This window comes from Tachyglossus aculeatus, chromosome 23, assembly GCF_015852505.1.
Source record: "Tachyglossus aculeatus isolate mTacAcu1 chromosome 23, mTacAcu1.pri, whole genome shotgun sequence".
Taxonomy (NCBI): Eukaryota; Metazoa; Chordata; class Mammalia; order Monotremata; family Tachyglossidae; genus Tachyglossus; species Tachyglossus aculeatus.
In genome coordinates this window covers 42,200,721-42,215,962 of record NC_052088.1, presented here as the reverse complement: position 1 = coordinate 42,215,962, position 15,242 = coordinate 42,200,721, and positions in this window count along the sequence as shown.

Genomic DNA, 15,242 nt, shown 5'->3' with positions numbered 1-15,242 from the left:
TTAAAACACCTAATGATACTACAGTAATAATAACAGGAACGCTACCTTTTTATTTCTTTGTTCTTAACAAGGTCAATTAAGAGCAGCTTGAGACAATTAATGGTAATACAATGATGGTGACACAAGCAATACCTTTGTCAAACAAGAATGGCAGCATTAACGATAACAATAGTAACGATAGAAACAATACCTGTATCAAATAAGAATGGCAACATTAACAATAATGACAATAATAATACCTTTGTCAAATAAGAACAACCACACTAGCAATAAGGGTAATATTAACATTAATGATAATGACAATGACAAGGAGAACAACAATACCTTTGTCAATTATAAACAGTAATGTTAACAACAACGATAGCATTAGCATCGATGATTAAGAATGATAAGGACCTGGAGGGGGTTACCAGGATCCCCCTCCCCTCCCCCCCTTTCCCCCCCCTCCCCTCCCCCCCCTTTCCCCCCCCTCCCCTCCCCCCCTTTCCCCCCCCTCCCCTCCCCCCCCTTTCCCCCCCCTCCCCCTCCCCCCCTTTCCCCCCCCTCCCCTCCCCCCCCTCCCCCCTCCCCCCCCTTTCCCCCCTCCCCTCCCCCCTTCCCCCTTTCCCCCTCCCCTCCCCCATTGATTCATATCATGATTTATCACAGCTGTGAATAATTGATTAATAAATTTATTGATTTCAATTGTCATCAATTGATTAAATGATAACTTAATGAGTCACAGCTGTGATTAATTAATTTGTCATGATTCATAAGTTATGACTGATGCATCGATTTTTGTCCTGTTAATATTGAGATCAGTCATTCACAGCTGTGGTTAATTGTGACTGATTTTTAGCTGTGATTAAGGTATTAAATTAATCAGTTTTAGAGATTACTGACAAGGTAGAAGTAAAAATTTTAATCTCACCCCTCCTAGGTGATTTCTTTTAAACACTCCCATGTATTTACAATTTTTTTTTAGTTTTCAGAGCAGAGAGGGGACTAGAACCCAGGTCTCCAGCCTTTCAAGGCTGTTACCTTCCCTCTAAGCCACCACAGGCCTCACGGAAAAAAGCTCTTCGTTCATCCTATTTCAAGCAGATGACCTAGTTAGATGAGGAGAAAAAAAAAAAAACTCTCTAATTCACCTGTTTTCTCTTAGAAGGAGAGCTTAAGGGGCCAAGCCAAACAAGCAGCCAGTGTGAAGCAGCTCGTGGAACAGAGGTAAGTGGTTTGTCTTTGAATTCAAAGGTCATTGGTTCAATTCTCCGTGTCTGTCTATAAATGTAATGTGTGTCTGTGTGCGCCTGTATAGAGATAAATACTATAAGGTATAAGTACTATAAGGTATAAATAAGATGGTTGGTATAAGTGTCTACATAAAGTATAATAAGGTTGTACATGTGTAGATGCCTTAACCTATATAACGCTCTTGTTCCCTATCTGTCTGTGTCAGTTTAATAATAAAGTGTCCTGTAGGGTAAGAGATATGTACCCCCAAAAATAAATAATGTTTCTCTCTTTCTTTTTTTTTAAATGGGATAATTGCTAAGTACCAAGAAAGACATCAAAAAATGGGCTTGGACTCTGTCCACGTCCCATATCTATTGAGCGCTTACCGTGTGCGGAGCGCCGCGCTGAATGCTTGGGACCGTACGGTGCTTCGATCAACGGACACGTCCCCCGTCCGCGACCGGCTTACGGTCTAGAGGAAGGGAGACGGACGTTGATAAGAATCGATAAACGACAGATACGGACGTAAGCGCCACAGGGCCGGGAACGGGAGACGGACAAAGGGAACGCGATGCACGGCGGAAGAGGGCAGAGCAGGGACTTCGGTGGAAATATCCCTGTGTTCGCGCGGGGAAAGCGGAGGGACCTCGGGGTGGAAATTTTCCTGCAGAGGAATCAAGCCGTGTGCTTCCGTATCGGTCGACGCGCGCCCGCTTGGACGCTACCTACTTGCCACTCTTTACCTGCCACGATTCCTGTGGCCCTTTCCTCGTCTATACACGGACATCTCCGCCACTCGTCTGCTGTGTGACCTTGGGCAGGCCACTTAACTTCTCTGTGCCTCTGTTCCCTCGTCGGGAAAAATGGGGACGAAGACAGTGGACGAATGGGGACGACCCGATTACCTTGTATCTCCTCCAGCGCTTACTTCACCGGTTGACACGTAGTAAGTGCTTAACCAATACCATCATGATTTTTATGATGATCATCATCTCCTACGCAGGAGCGTTTAAAACACTCCCCATTGAGCTGCTCAGGTAAAAGTTTTAGCTCTATTTGGTGGGCCATCTCTAAAACTTGGGTTCCTTTCTTTTCCTTTGTAGTTAACGATGCTAATTGAGAACAGCTCAGAGCAATGAACAGTAATGAGACAATAACATTGACATTAACGAGATGCTTTCCTCATCTATAAAACAGAGATTCGATGCCACCGGAGGTCTGTACGGGACCCGCCCCTTAGTGAGCCCTCGAGAAAGATCACGGGTCATTCGGAGCTATAGAGCCGACATCGCCGTCCACCTACCCGCCTCGAGGCCGAAGGTCGCCGTGGGCCGGAGACGTGTCCCCCGACTCCGCCGGACTCTCCCGAGGGCTCGGTCCGGTGTCCCGTACACGGCGAGGGCCGACGAACGCCGCCGACGGCGAGCCTTATCGTCTCCGCCCTGGTGCCCGAATAGCCGATGCCGTCGGGGAACGGCCCTCGACGGTTAGAACTGAGCTTGGCACGTCGTTAGCACTTAACAAATGCCATTATGATTATTACCTTGTACACTGTACTGAGCTCCGGGGTAGATCAAAGGTGATCGGATCGGACGCGGCCCATTTCCCACAGAGGGCTCACGGCTTTAATCCCCATCTTACAGATGAGGTAACCGAGGCTCAGAGAAGCAGTGACGCGCCCGAGGTCGCACGGCAAGCCGGGAAGGCGTCTACGGATGCTATCGCTTCGTACTCTTCCAAGCGCTCGATCCGGTGCCCAGCACACGTTGAGCGCTCAATAAAGATGACGGAACGACAGATGGATGAAGGATAAGCGGTCAGAAAGGGAAGAGAGGAGGAGACGGGTGTTTTAATGAGGAGTGCGGGAATGGGATCGGGGATAACGAGGGTAGATAGAATTTGGGAGGAAGAGGAGGAGGAGGGAAACCTCTTCTGGAGATAACGCTCTTGAGGATAGGAGAGTCAAAGAGGGGAGGAAGATGACCCTAGATGGGTGTGCGAGGAAAATTTTAGGGAGATCAAGCTTGCTGATTTCAATTATTCCCAGGGAAGCTTCTAGAGAAAACATTGAGGGCAAGAAGAGATGGGTGGAAAGCCAGAGGATTTCAAGAGTGAGAGGACGGGAAACGTGACTACCGACTCAGACCGCACTCTCCCGAGAGCTTAGTACTTAGCTCTGCACGCGGTCAAGTGCTCGAGAAACACTTCCGATTGAGTTCAAAGTCCCCGTCCCACGAGCCCCGTGACCTCGGTGTGATCTTCGATTCATCGCTCTCCTCCGACCCGATCCGTCGCCCAGACCTGTCGGTTTTGCCTTCGCGACATCTCTAGAATCCACCCTCTCTTCTCCGTCCGAACCGGTGATCGGTACCGGAACCGGCGCTCGGTACGGTGCCTGGCGCGTACTAGGTGCTTCCTGAATACCTTAAAGACAAACAAACAAACAAAAATCTGCTATTGCCTACCGTGATGATCCCCATGCTTATTACATCCCTCTCTAGCTATTGCCCCAACCTCCTCGCTAACCTCTCTTCCCCCCTGCTGTCCCCACTCTGGTCATTCATTCATCCAACCCTATTTATTGAGAGCTTGCAGTGTGCAGAGCACTGTACCGAGGGCTCGGAATGCACAATTCAGCAATAAAGAGAGACGATCCCTGCCCAAGCCGGGCTTTCATTCTTGACTCTGCTATCCGGATCTTTAAAAAAAAAAGATAACAAAACATTCGGTTCCCGTTTCCCCACTCCCCGAGAACCTCCGGGAGTCACCCGTCCACCTCGGCGCCCTAAAGAAACGCCTTGCGGCTGCCTTTAAAGATTCGTCCCCTCCTCCCTCCCCTCGCTGATTTCCCACTCCATCCCAGCTGGCACGCTCCGCTCCCCTGAGGCCAACCTGCTGGCCGTCCCTCCGTCTCATCCATCTCGCCCCCCCCTACCCGGCTCCCACGTCTCGCCTCTGACCTGGAATGGGCCTCCCCCGCCGTATCTGACAGACGGCCGCTCTCCCCACATTCAAATCCTGACGCAAACCGGATCTCCTCCGAGACGGCTTCCCCGCCTAAGCCTTCGTTCGCTCCAATCCCTCTCCCTTCTGGGCCGTCTACGTGCTTGGCTGTGCACCCTTGAAGCGCCTGATATTCACCTCCCCCTTCCCTCTGATCCATCAGCGTGCGTAGCCGTCGGAAATTTATTTCAATGTCTGTTTCTCCCTCTGGACAGCCAAGTCGCTGTGAGTGGGGAACGTATCTAGCGACTCTACTGCATCCTAAGTAACCCCCTAAGCGCTGTACAGTACTCTGCCCCTAGTAAGCGCTCAGTAAATACCACTGACGGATCGACTGATGGGCTGCCCGCTTGTTTTGATGGGTCTTTATCTGTAATTCTATTGATTTCTATCGATGCCTGTTTACTCATTTTGATACCTGCCCTTCGAAACAGAAAGCCCGGTGCGGGCAAGGACTTTCTCTCTTTATTGCTGAATTGTACTTCCCAAGCGCTTAGCAAAGTGCTCTGCGTGTCGTAAGTGCTCAATAAATGCGATTGAATGAACGAATGACCTTAAGCTCTTTAGACGGCGATCGGGCCTATTAAATCTATTCTCCCCTCCCAAGTGCTCGGTACAATGCTCGGCACGCTGCGAACTCCCCGAGAGCACGGATCCTGTGCCCGGCCCAGTCTTCCACGCTCAAGTACCGCCGATCGACCGACGCGACGCTGGGGCGTCAGAAAAAGACGGAGAGGGTTTTGATCGTTTTTGGCAAACGTTCCCGGCCGTAGGTGAATCTCCTGATTCGGACACCGATGAGCTTCTTTTGCTAGCTTTCCTTGAAGGGGCAAGGGGACGGGGGACAGGACTGTTTTTGGAAGAGAAGGTGAGGACGGGGATCTGCGGTTTATTCATTGCTATCGACATGTGTCTCCCCCTCGAGACCTTAAGCTGGTCGTAGGCAAGGGACGTGCCTACTGGCTCTGAGAATTTGTACTTCCAATTTGTACTTCCCAAGCGCTTAGTACAGTGCTCTGCACATAGTAAGCGCTCAATAAATATGATTGATGATGATGAGAACCGGGCTCTCCCAAGTGCTTGGTAGAATTCAGACAGATGATCGCTCTCCTCTCCCTTCAAAACCTGATTGAAAGTACACCTCCTCTAAGAAGCCTTCCCTAAGCCCTCCTCTCCCCTCCTCCCACTCCTCCCTGCACCACTCTCCTTTGCCCCTTCAAGCAGCGGGACTCAGTGGAAAGAGCCCAGGCTTGCGAGTCAGAGGTCAGGGGTTCTAATCCCACCACTTGTCAGCTGGGTGACTCTCTATGTTGCCAACTTGTACTTCCCAAGCGCTTGGTACAGTGCTCTGCACACAGTAAGCGCTCAATAAATACGATTGATGATGATGATGGGCAAGTCACTTCACTTCTCTGGGCCTCGGTTACCTCATCTGTAAAATGGGGATTAAGATTGTGAGCCCCACGTGGGACAACCTGATCACCTTGTATCCCCCCAGCACTTAGAACAGTGCTTTGCACATAGTAAAGGCCTCTTCCAGGAAGCCTTCCCAGACTGAGCCCCCTCCTTTCTCTTCCCCTCCTCATCCCCCCGCCTTACCTCCTTCCCTTCCCCACAGCACCTGCATATATGTATATATGTTTGTACATATTTATTACTCTATTTTACTTGTACATATCTATTCTATTTACTTTATTTTGTTAATATGTTTGGTTTTGTTCCCCTTCTAGACTGTGAGCCCACTGTTGGGTAGGGACCGTCTCTATAGGTTGCCAACTTGTACTTCCCAAGCGTTTAGTACAGTGCTCTGCACACAGTAAGCGCTCAATAAATATGATTGATTGACTGATTGATAGTAAGCGCTTAACAAATACCAGCATCATCATCATCATCTGTATATAGCTGTACTGTGCCAGGCGGGAGCCTCGTAGGAGAGAGTCGAAGGCGGAGACTCGAGTCAGCCGTGCGGAAAGAGGCGACGATACACCGCTTCCATATTTTTACTGGGAAAAATACGCTACCAGAAGGATTGCAGATGAAAGTGGGTCATTCTGGGAGAGGTGTGTCCGTGGCATCGCTATGGGTCAGGGATGGACATATATCTGTAATTCATTTATTCATTTATATTCCTGTCTGTCTCCCCCTTTAGACTGTGAGCCTATTGTGGGCAGGAATGTGTCTGTTGGGTGTTATATGGTACTATCCCAAGCACTCATTACAATCAATCAATCAATCGTATTTATTGAGCGCTTACTGTGTGCAGAGCACTGTACTGAGCGCTTGGGAAGTACAAGTTGGCAACATATAGAGACGGTCCCTACCCAACCGTGGGCTTTGCACACGAACGCCCAATATATACCACTGAACGAACGAAAGAATCATCTGCCCCCAATAAACACTCGATAAATAAGATCGATTGATTGAGAAAAGCAAGTTCCTGAAGAATTTTTTGTTGTTTGTTTATGGTATTTTGTTCAGCGCTTACTATGTGTCGGGCACAGTACTGAGCACGGAGGTCAATTCATTCATTCATTCATTCAATCGTATTTATTGAGCGCTTACTGTGTGCAGAGCACTGGACTAAGCACTTGGGAAGTACAAGTTGGCAACATATAGAGACGGCCCCTACCCGACAGTGGGCTCACGGTTTAGAAGGGGGAGACAGACAACAAAACAAAACAAAATAAATAGAAAAAATATATACAAATAAAATAAATAATAATAATGATGGCATTTATTAAGCGCTTACTATGTGCGGAGCACTGTTCTAAGTACTGGGGGGGATACAAGGTGATCAAGTTGTCCCACATGGGGCTCACAGTCTTAACCCCCATTTTGCAGATGAGGTAACTGAGGCTCAAAGAAGTTAAGTGACTTGCCCAAGGTCACACGGCTGACATGGGGTGGAGTTGGGATTCAAACTCATGACCCCTGACACCAAAGCCCGTGCTTGTTCCACTGAGCCACGCTAAATAGAGTAATAAATATATGCAAACATATGTACATATATACAGGTGCTGTGGGGAGGGGAAGGAGGGGGAGAGGAAGGAGGGGGCTCAGTCTGGGAAGGCCTCCTGGAGGAGGTGAGCTCTCAGTGGGGCTTTGAAGGGAGGAAGAGAGCTAGCTTGGCGGATGGGCAGAGGGAGGGCGTTCCAGGCCCGGGGGATGACGTGGGCCGGGGGTCGACGGCGGGACAGGCGAGAACGAGGTACGGTGAGGAGATTAGCGGCGGAGGAGCGGAGGGTGCGGGCTGGGCTGGAGAAGGAGAGAAGGGAGGTGAGGTAGGAGGGGGAGAGGGGATGGACAGCCTGGAAGCCCAGGGTGAGGAGATACAATGTAGTCAAGTGGGACGTAGTCCCTGTCCCGCGTGGGGCTCCACCATGCAAATTCCCATTTTACTGACGAAGTAACTGAGGGGTCGAGAAGGGAAGCAACTTGCCCAAGATCGCACGGCAACCGAGTGGCGGAGCCCGGATTAGACCCCGCTGACTCCCAGGAACGTGCTCTATCCGTGAGGCCACAGTGCTTCCTCAGGGTCCCCGTCCTCACAGCTGGGGGAACCCAGGCCGGGGGCACCGAGAGGGACCAGCGGGACGGAGGCCCCGGGAGCCCGGGCCCGCCCTAACCGGGGTCAGCCCCCAAGTCACCACGGACCCCCCGGACGTATGATTTCTTAAGCCCTTCCGAGGAGCCCGCTAATGTGCTAAGCACTAGGGTAGGTACAAGATCATCAGGTCGGGCACAGTCCGATCGATCGAGTGCTCCCTATACGCAGAGCACCGACCCAAGGCTACTATGTACCCTTCGCGTGAGCGGCGATGAGTGGACTGAGCCCTCGGGGAAATCCAGAGCCGAGAAGCCGGCCGGGAGCCCCCTCGTCGAGCGCTCCCCGAGCCGGGCCTCCGCACGTGGAATCGCTCTGAGGCTCTGTCGCGGGCGAGATGAAGTAGGATGAGGTTTCATGGCTGCTTGGGGAAGAGGGGGGCCTTCCTGAGTGGTAGATCAAGCTTCGACCACCAGACGGGAGGAAAACCCGTCCACGGCGCGGACGCTTCCTCGCGCACTCGCACGGCTTGCCCGTTTGCATCCCGGCAGGAGAGCGCCGGCCTGCCGAGTCACGGGATCCGGCTTCTCCTCCCCGCTCCGCCGCATAACCTCGACTCGCAAGCCGCCTCGCTTCTCCGGGGCTCCGTCTCCTCAGTCGTAAAATGGGGATTCGATGCCTGTCGATCCGTCGATCGATCGTACTTAATGAGCGCTTACTGTATGCAAAGCGCTGCGCTGAGCGGTTGGGACAACACAAAAGAACTTCCCTGCCCACAACGACCTTACGGTCCAGAGGGGGAGATGGACGTAAATATAAATCAATCAATCAATTGCAGATGTGGACAAAATGGCTGTGGGGACTGTGGAGGGGGGTGAGGTGAATAAAAGGAGAAAGTCGGGGCGACACAGAACGGAGCGGGAGAACTTAGTGGGGTCAGGTTGCCCAGAAGAGATGTGCCTTCAATAACTCTGGGAGGGTGCGGAGAGCGGCCGTCTGTCGGAGACGAGAAGCGGTGTCACTTGGTGGAAAGAGCCCCGTCTCGGGAGTCAGAGGACGTGGATTCTAATCCCGGCTCCGGCACTTCTCTGCTGTGGGACCTTGGTCAGGTTGCTTCACTTCTCTGTGCCTCACTGAACTTATCTGTAAAATGGGGATTAAAAGTGAGCCCCACATGCGACAACCTGATCACCCTGTATTTACCCCAGTGCTTAGAAGAGGGCTTGGCACATAGTAAGCGCTTAACAATGACCACCACTAGTATTATTATTATTATAATAAGAGGGAGGGCATTCCAGGATGTACCGGGGGAGTGGCGAGGTGAAGGAAGAAGAGGGCAAGGCGACCGAGCGCTTTAAAGCTGACGGTGAGGAGCTTCTGCTCGACGTGGAGGTGGACGGGCAACCTCTGGAGGTTCTTGAAGAGTAGGGAGACGGGATCTGAATGTTTTTGTAGCAAAATCATCCGTGAAGTAAGGGCTGGAGTGGCAGGAGGCGGGGAGGTCGAAACAGCCATGGGAGCGGTAAAGGATGAGCGTTCGGCCGTGTGGATGCAGAGGAGAGAGCAGATTTTATTCACGGAGTGAAGGTCCAACTGACAGGATCCGGTGACACGCTGAATATGTCGGTTGAATCGGAGAGCTGATAGATTGCTCTACAAAAACGTTCAGTCCCCGTCTCCCCGCTCCTCAAGAAGCTCCTCCAGGCTGTCAGACGCAGGAGGCGGTCAGTCATTGGTATTTGAGCGCTTACTGTGTGCAGAGCACTGTATTAAGCCCCTTGAGAGGGGATGATACAGTGGCACACAGGCGGGCCCTCCCTGCCAGACCGGGAGTCCCGTGAGGGGCTCCCCGTCTGTCCCCGCATTTGGCATGCGGTCGGCACTTACCGTGGGCCAGATAGCTGGAATTCATTCGTTTATTCATTTCTATTAATGTCTGTCTCCCCCTCTAGACTGTGAGCTCATTGTGGGCAGGGAATGTGTCTGTCATATTGTCGTGTTGTACTCCCCCAAGCAATCAGTACGGTGCTTCGCACACAGAAACTCGCTCCATAAATACAACTGAACAAATAGCTGAACAGTTTTCATTCATTCAATCATATTTATTGAGCACTTACTGTGTGTAGAGCACTGTACCAAGCTCTTGGGAAGTACAAGTCGGCAACATACAGAGACGGTCCCTACCCAACAGCGGGCTCGCAGTCTAGAAGGGGGAGACAGACAACAAAACATAATAAATAGAATAAATGTGTACGGGTAAAATAGAGTAATAAATACGTACAAACATCTATACATATATACAGGTGCTGTGGGGAGGGGAAGAAGGTAAGGCGGGGGGATGAGGAGGGGGAGAGGAAGGAGGGGGCTCAGTCTGGGAAAGCCTCATCATCCTTGTCATCCATACCACCCTGGTCTGGCAAAGGAAGACCACAGATGGGTGGTTTGGGGGAGGAGGCGGGCAGGTCTTTGTCCTTGGGCCCATTTGCACAATAAAGCCCTTTATACGGGCAGGGAACATCTCTGCCCATAATTTATTCCTATTAATGTCCGTCTCTGCCCCCTTAGGCCGTAAACTCATCACAGGCAGGGGACGTGGTTGCTGAGTCTGTGGGATTGGACTCTCCAGGAGCTCCGTCCAGGGCTCCGCACGAACTTAGTGCTCGATAAATACCGGCGATCGAACGATGAAGAGGGGAGGCCCGGCCGACGGGGCGGACGCCGAGAGCGGCGGCCGCCCGGGGTGGCTCCGGAGAGAGGCCCGGCCCCCCGTCTGTGGGTCCCGGGTGGTGGACCGCCACCTTTCCGTGGCTCGAGCCTCTGTGGCGCTGGCTTTTGTGGGTGTCTGGTCACCGTGGGGCTGAAAGATTTAAGAATCAGAGCTGGACACATCCACGGCGAAGGACTCGATCTATCCCATTTTCAATCGGTCGGTCAATCGGTGATATCCACTGAGTGCGGATAAATACCGGATCCAATCGATACCATTGTGCTGAGCACTTGGGAGAGTGCGATATGATACAGTTACTACTACCGATAATAATAATGATAGTCATAATAACGGCATCTATTAAATGCTTATTATGTGTCAAGCAAGGTTCTAAGTGCCTGTGGCTGGTACGAGTTAATCGGTTCAGACACAATCCCTGTCCCACATGGCGGGCACGGTCTAAATCAGAGGGAGAATAGGCATTTAATCCCCGTTTTACAGTTGAGGAAACTGAAGCGCAGAGAAGTGAAGCGTCTTGGCCAAAGGGCCACTGCAAGCGACCGGAAGACCCGGGATTAGAACCCAGATCCTCTGACTCCCGGGCCCGAGCTCTTCCAACTAGGGCACGATGCTTGAAGTGAGTGGCGTAGATGCACTAGGTTCTCAACTGGTCCTGCAGCTGTCCTCTTTTCTTGGTCTCTGACCTCCCTCTCCCAGCTGTTTCAGCCCTAGGCCCGCTTGCCCACTCAAATCACTTAACTTGATTCACTCAAGACAATTCTGGCTCTTGGAGTGACTCCTGGATTTACTCAGGACAATTTAGTGACAAAGGTGAAACTACTCTCTTGTGCTAATCAAGACCCACGGCCCTGTTTAGCAGTAGTCTCAGATCTTCTAGAACAGAGCAGATCTGGGGTTGGATAGAAAACTGCTTTCTATTCTAAAGTATTTCTCTTTGTATTCTTCTGATACAAATACTGTATTCTTTATTGTATTGTCTTCCATTGTATTCCTTATTGCATTCTGATATTGTATTCTGAGAATATGAATGTTATACCAATGGTCCCCTGAGGGGTGGGGACCCTGTCTTTTCCTCTCCTAATGATAGCGATGACTATAATAGTCATTGTGGCATCTGTTAGGGTTTACGATGTGCCAAGCACTGTACTAAGCAGTGGGACAACCACAAGATGACCAGGTCAGACCCAATCTGCCCCAGGAGGAGGTCCCAGTCCAAAGAAGATGGAGAACGGGTACTGAACCCCTGAAAACAGGGGAAAGAGAAGCTAAGGGAAGTGAAATGACTTCCCCAACGTCACAGAGCGCCTGAATCCCCATTTTGCAGATGAGGGAGCAGAGGCAGAGAGAAGTTCGGTGACTTGCCCAAGGACACAAAGCAGGCAACTAAGTGCAGGCTGCCTGCAGAGCACTGTACTCAGCACGTGAAAAAGTATGACACTAGAGTTGGTAAGCACACTCCCTGCTCAAAATGAGCTTACGGCCTAGAGGGGGTAGACAGACATGAAGAGGAATCATTTAGGTCCATTCATTGATCATTCAATTCATTCCATCATATTTACTGAGCTCTTACTGTATGCAGAGCACTGTACTAAGCACTTAGGAGAGGACAATACAACAGTTTTCCAGACTGAAAGCTCATTGAAAGCAGGGAATTCATTCATTCATTCAATCAATCGTATTTATCGAGCACTTACTGTGTGCAGAGCACTGTACTAAGCACTAGGGAAATACAAGTCGGCAACATATAGAGACGGTCCCTACCCAACAATGGGCTCACAGCCTAGAAGGGGGAGACAGAAAACAAAACAAAACATGTAGACAGACGTCAAAATCGTCAGAGCAAATAGAATTATAGTTATCTGTCCGTCATTAACAAAATAAATAGAACAGTAAATATGCACAAGTAAAATGAATAGAGGAATAAATCTGTACAAACATATACAGGTACTGTGGGGAGGGGAAGGAGGTAGGGCGGGGGGGATGGGGAGGAGGAGAGGAAAAAGGGGGCTCAGTCTGGGAAGGTCTCCTGGAGGAGGTGAGCTCTCAGTAGGGTTTTGAAGGGAGGAAGAGCGCTAGTTTGGCAGATGCGCGGAGGGAGGGCATTCCAGGCCAGGGGAAGGACGGGGGCCGGGGCCTGACGGCGGGATCCTTCCCGGCGGTATCTTCAGATGAGATCTCCTCCCTCCTCTCAAGTGCTACTCCGGCCACCTGTGCTTCTGACCCCATTCCCTCTCATTTTATGAAATCTCTCACCCCTTCCCTCCTCCCCTCCTTAACTTCCATCTTCAACCGCTCACTCTCCACTGGTTCCTTCCCCTCTTGCCTTCAAACATGCCCACATCTCCCCCATCCTAAAAAACCCCTCTCTTGACCGCACCTCCCCTGCTACTTATCACCCTATCTCCTTCCTACCATTCCTTTCCAAACTCCTTGAACGAGTCGTTTACACCCGCTGCCTCGAATTCCTCAACTCCAACTCTGTCCTAGATCCCCTCCAATCTGGCTTCTGTCCCCTACACTGCACCGAAACTGCCCTCTCAAAGGTCACCAACGACCTCCTGCTTGCCAAATCCAACAGCTCCTACTCTATTCTAATCCTGCTCGACCTCTCGGCTGCCTTTGACACTGTGGACCGCCCACTTCTCCTCAACACGCTCTCCGACCTTGGCTTCACAGACTCCGTCCTCTCCTGGTTCTCCTCTTATCTCTCCGGCCGTTCATTCCCAGTCTCCTTTGTGGGCTCCTCCTCCCCCTCCCATCCCTTTACTGTGGGGGTTCCTCAAGGGTCAGTTCTTGGTCCCCTTCTGTTCTCTATCTATGCTCACTCCCTCGGTGAACTCATTCGCTCCCACGGTTTCAACTATCATCTCTACGCTGATGACACCCAAATCTACATCTCTGCCCCTGCTCTCTCTCCCTCCCTTCAGGCTCAGGTCTCCTCCTGCCTTCAGGACATCTCCATCTGGATGTCTTCCCACCATCTAAAACTCCATATGTCCCAGACTGAACTCCTTATTTTCCCTCCCAAACCCTGCCCAATCCCTGACTTTCCCGTCACTGTAGATGGCACTACCATCCTTCCCGTCTCACAAGCCCGCAACCTTGGTGTCATCCTCGACTCTGCTCTCTCGTTCACCCCTCACATCCAATCCGTCACCAAAACCTGCCGGTCTCACCTCCGCAACATCGCCAAGACCCGCCCTTTCCTCTCCATCCAAACTGCTTCCTTGCTGGTTCAGTCTCTCATCCTATCCTGACTGGATTACTGCATCAGCTTCCTCTCTGATCTCCCATCCTCCTGTCTCTCCCCACTCCAGCGCTTAGAACAGTGCTTTGCACATAGTAAGCGCTTAACAAATACCAACATTATTATTATTCAGTTTATACTTCACACTACTGCCCAGATCATCTCTGGGCAGACACGCTCTGGGCATGCCCATGTCTCTCCCATCCTAAAAAAACCCTCTCTTGACCCCACCTCACCTTCTAGTTATCGTCCCATATCCCTCCTACCATTCCTTTCCAAACTCCTTGAACGAGTTGTCTACACGCGCTGCCTAGAATTCCTCAACAACGACTCTCTCCTCGACCCCCTCCAGTCTGGCTTCCGTCCCCTTCATTCCACGGAAACTGCCCTCTCAAAGGTCACCGATGACCTCCTGCTTGCCAAATCCAACGGCTCCTACTCTGTCCTAATCCTCCTCGACCTCTCAGCTGCCTTTGACACTGTGGACCACCCCCTTCTCCTCAACACGTTACCTGACCTTGGCTTCACTGACTCCGTCCTCTCCTGGTTCTCCTCTTATCTCTCCGGTCGTTCTTTCTCAGTCTCTTTTGCGGGCTCCTCCTCCCCCTCCCATCCTCTTACTGTGGGGGTTCCCCAAGGTTCAGTGCTTGGTCCCCTTCTGTTCTCAATCTACACTCACTCCCTTGGTGACCTCATTCGCTCCCACGGCTTCAACTATCATCTCTACGCTGATGACACCCAGATCTCCATCTCTGCCCCTGCTCTCTCCCCCTCCCTCCAGGCTCGCATCTCCTCCTGCCTTCAGGACATCTCCATCTGGATGTCCGCCCGCCACCTAAAGCTCAACATGTCGAAGACTGAGCTCCTTGTCTTCCCTCCCAAACCTTGTCCTCTCCCTGACTTTCCCATCTCTGTTGACGGCACTACCATCCTTCTCGTCTCACAAGCCCGCAACCTTGGTGTCATCCTCGACTCCGCTCTCTCATTCACCCCTCACATCCAAGCCGTCACCAAAACCTGCCGGTCTCAGCTCCGCAACATTGCCAAGATCCGCCCTTTCCTCTCCATCCAAACCGCTACCCTGCTAATTCAAGCTCTCATCCTATCCCGTCTGGACTACTGCACTAGCCTTCTCTCTGATCTCCCATCCTCGTGTCTCTCTCCACTTCAATCCATACTTCATGCTGCTGCCCGGATTATCTTTGTCCAGAAACGCTCTGGACATATTACTCCCCTCCTCAAAAACCTCCAATGGCTACCGATCAATCTGCGCATCAAGCAGAAACTCCTCCCCCTGGGCTTCCAGGCTGTCCATCACCTCGCCCCCTCCTACCTCACCTCCCTTCTCTCCTTCTCCAGCCCAGCCCGCACCCTCCGCTCCTCCACCGCTGATCTCCTCACTGTACCTCGCTCTCACCTGTCCCGCCATCGACCCCCGGCCCACGTCATCCCCCGGGTCCGGAATGCCCCCAATCCCTCTGCCCATCCGCCAAGCTAGCTCTCTT